The sequence below is a fragment of the Phascolarctos cinereus genome, unplaced genomic scaffold (assembly GCF_003287225.1).
Source record: "Phascolarctos cinereus isolate Bilbo 61053 unplaced genomic scaffold, phaCin_HiC Scaffold_4;HRSCAF=312, whole genome shotgun sequence".
Taxonomy (NCBI): domain Eukaryota; kingdom Metazoa; phylum Chordata; class Mammalia; order Diprotodontia; family Phascolarctidae; genus Phascolarctos; species Phascolarctos cinereus.
The window spans coordinates 420573594-420577170 of record NW_027555847.1 but is presented as its reverse complement, the minus strand read 5'-3'; the positions used below and the strand labels follow the sequence as shown (position 1 = coordinate 420577170).

Genomic DNA, 3577 nt, shown 5'->3' with positions numbered 1-3577 from the left:
ATGTACAACACTTCATAAACCTTAAAGCACTTCTGTAAATGCTAGCTATTATCGTTATTATTGTTATTGTTAGTATTATTCTTTCTATGTAGAAGCTTTGGATTTTGGTAATGACATTCCTAGAATTTTCACTTTGGAGATTCATTGATTCTTTGTATTTTTACTGTGTCCTTTGGTTTAAAGAGAGCAGCATAATTTTCATTCATATACTTTCTTGAAATATATAAGGGGTTTTTTTTGGGGGGGAGAGCATTCACGATTTTTAGGTAGTCTAATGATTCTTGGATTATCTCTTCTTTTTTTTTTAACCCAATAATTTTTTTATTGTTATTATTTCACAGTCATTGATGCCATGAATTCGTAGGGGATCGGTTCCAACAGGTCAGGCTCCTTGCCATTGGTTCTCACAAAGCGCGCTTCTCTGGGTGGGGCAGGCGGGCGCTTCAGTTGAACTCAAGCACCTTTTTCTTTGGCTTCCTTCTTCTTCTGACCATTTTCCTTTACCTGCTTCAGGAAGCCATTTCTGCTCTTGGAATGCTTAATATGCTCCATATGCATATTAATTCTCTTGGCTAGAATCTTGCCCTTAACCTGTTTGTTTACGACAATGCCCACAGCATGTTGAGTCACATTATAGACCCGTCCAGTCTTGCCATGGTAACATTTGTGGGGCATTCCTTGCTGAACCGTGCCCATACCCTTGATATCTACGATACCACCTTTCTTGGATATTCCATATACGTAGCCAGAGGACAACATCATGTTTTCGAAAGGGCCTATAAAACATGTATCGCGCCCATCTCCTTTTTCCTTCTGTGTTCGTCATTTTGGCGACTCACCGGAACACGGCGGAGCGGGCGGCTAGGAAGAAGGCGGCCTCAGCAGACTTCTCACAAGGGAGGGCGAGGGCTGCCAGCCAGGGTGCCTAATTACAACGCTAAGGAAAGGGCGAAAACATACCCGAAGGGCAAAAGCCTCGCTCTCAAAAAAAACACAGAAGCTCTGTATAGATAATTATCCTTTCCTGATAAACAAGAGGCAGTGGGTGATTAAAAATTTGTGTTTGGATAATGGCCTTCAGCAGTGTTCTGAGAAGACACCCCCCCCCCCAAGCCTGCCTTCTTGGGCCCGCCCCGGATTATCTCTCCTTGATCAGTTTTTCTCGTTATTTGTTTTCATGTTCTACGCATTCTTTTTTTTTTTTTAAATCTTTTGATTTTATTTTAATTTTTCTTTTTGAATCATATCATTTTAGTTTTCCATTTGACCCGTTCTAATTTTGGGGGAGTTGTTCTTGGGCACTGTGTACCAGTATCTGTTCAAAGCTTTTAATCTCCTTGCCCATTTTTTTTTCTTCCCCAACTATTTTATTTCCCTCCCCTCTCCAGGCTTGTGTCCAGGATGTTCATTTCTGTGAGTCTGTACTTGAACCTGTGGATTAATTCCCTTCTTTTGGATTCAACGTTTGCACTTCTCTCAGCCCAAGGTATGCATTTCTGTATATGTATGTATGTATGTATGTATATATGTATGTGTGTCTGTGTGTGTGTGTGCACGTGCATAAAGACTTTAATTCTCTCTTCTCATACATTTCAGCCATATTTCTGAATTAGAAACATGGAAGTGAGTGAAACTTTCCTCTCATACTCCTTTATGACACGAGTAGGCTTTGCTCAGTTCCTCGGTTAAGCTTCAGCCATGTTTTCTGTAGGAATTGTCTGGCTTTGGCCCATGCAAGTGGCTCAGGCCCAGGCCCAGGCCCAAGCTGCCTAGGTGCTGGATTGGGCACAGGCTGTCTTTTTACCAGCTTGATTATGGATTTCCTGGATGCTAGTCTGGCCCTATCTCCTGTAGCAGATAGGGATCAGCTCCTTGAGTCCTGTCTCATAGCAATGGACAATCAACTGGTCTGTTTCCTGACAGACAGAATTGAAACCTCTGGGATGTCCCTTGCTGTCAGGTTCTGGTCTGGGATGATCTTCTAAAGTGGAGATTGATGAGGGCTCCTGAGTAGACACTTGCTGTGCCCTATCCCATCTCTTGCTCTGGGGCTGTACTATGGCTTCTACAATCTACCTTAATTTGTTCCTGCTGTACAATTCTACAGATTTCTGGCAGTTATTTTGTGGAATCCTGGACTAGATGAAAGATTTTATACTGGTTTTCTTTGGTTTTCTTTATCATTGCTCCCTTTGTTGCATTTTTAAAATGTCTTTTTTCTTTGTATGGAAACTGGGCTCCTCTAGGTTGTAATATATGGCTGTCCTTGCACAATCAAATTGATTTCAAAGTACTTGGTGATACCCAAACGACAGATATATTCAGGAAAGCAAACAAACTGACCAAATTCATCTTGTGCTACAATTTGAAAACTGACACATTCTTGGGACCAGAGAGGAGAAAAAATGAACACGTAGTTGGAAAATCAATTCTACCAGGTTTGTTCATGTAACAGCATAACTTTGTGCTTAGAAATCTGAGAATGCCTACATGTCTATAACCACTCATCTCCATATGCAATGCTTTTTGTGCCTTCTTACACTTACACTAATCACTTTCCATGGAAGTCTTGGTTGTTGCCACATTCCAGCACTCTCAGAAGTTTAGAATACCTCTTTTGTACAGATTGCCTTTACTCATCTTTAAAAAAATGAAATAATTTTTTTAATGCACATGTACTCAGATGTATGTGTATAGGTATACATACAAATGCATCATGTGTATGTTTGCAGATATGCAGTATTCTTGTGTATATAGAAGTATACACACATCATATATATATATGTATATTCCATCTGTTTCACTTCTGATTGTGGTTGGACTGTCACTGATAGTCACTGGACCAACTGCTGCTTTGAAGTAGAACATAGTATCTTGGCTACTGGTTTCATCCACTATTATGCTGAGTCAATGGCATCACTCCTTAGGTCTGTGCTGATGCCTCACAAGGCTCTGCTGATGGCAAGTTCTAACGCTGATGCTGACTTGCTTTAGTTTCTGCCTCCATAGTTAAACACAGTGCCTGGTATATAGTTCAGTTATTCCATCCACATCATAGAGGTTAGGGGAACAGCACCCCTGGGATCTATAAAATCCACATAAATTTTTGGCCTTCCCTTCATACCAGAGAAGTCTGAATTTTTTTCTTTTTCTTTTATAGGGTGTTTACAGTAATATATTATAAAATTTGGGTTAAATATTTGGTCATAGGCTCTGTAAATCTGCTACCTTCATGTGTATTCTGTGGCTTCCACAAAACTCCCCAAAATTCCCACCCACGATGGAAAATCTCAACGTGGAAGGGATAACCGTAGTTCCCTAATAAATGCTTATTGACTGACTGCTTGGAATCTGTGTCTTGGACCTCTGATAGCTTGTTCTTCTGACCTTTTGAAGTTCACAAGGTCATAACTATTTCCAATACCTCTCTTTACCTAAGAAAAAAGAAACAATAGACTAAAGAGACACAAAAGCAGGAGCAAAGCAGTGTACTTACAAGTTACTGCCTGGGTGAGGATATGAAGGTCTGAGGCTCTCACTCTTTTTACCTAAAGGCTTATAGCTTGTTGGTCTCCAC

At 40.5% G+C, this 3577-nt stretch overlaps 1 pseudogene; it reads right to left on the bottom strand.

Moving 5' to 3' along the window:
* Positions 1-330: 330 nt before the first annotated feature.
* Positions 331-1482, bottom strand: LOC110223254 (large ribosomal subunit protein eL21 pseudogene; annotated as a pseudogene).
* Positions 1483-3577: the final 2095 nt, after the last annotated feature.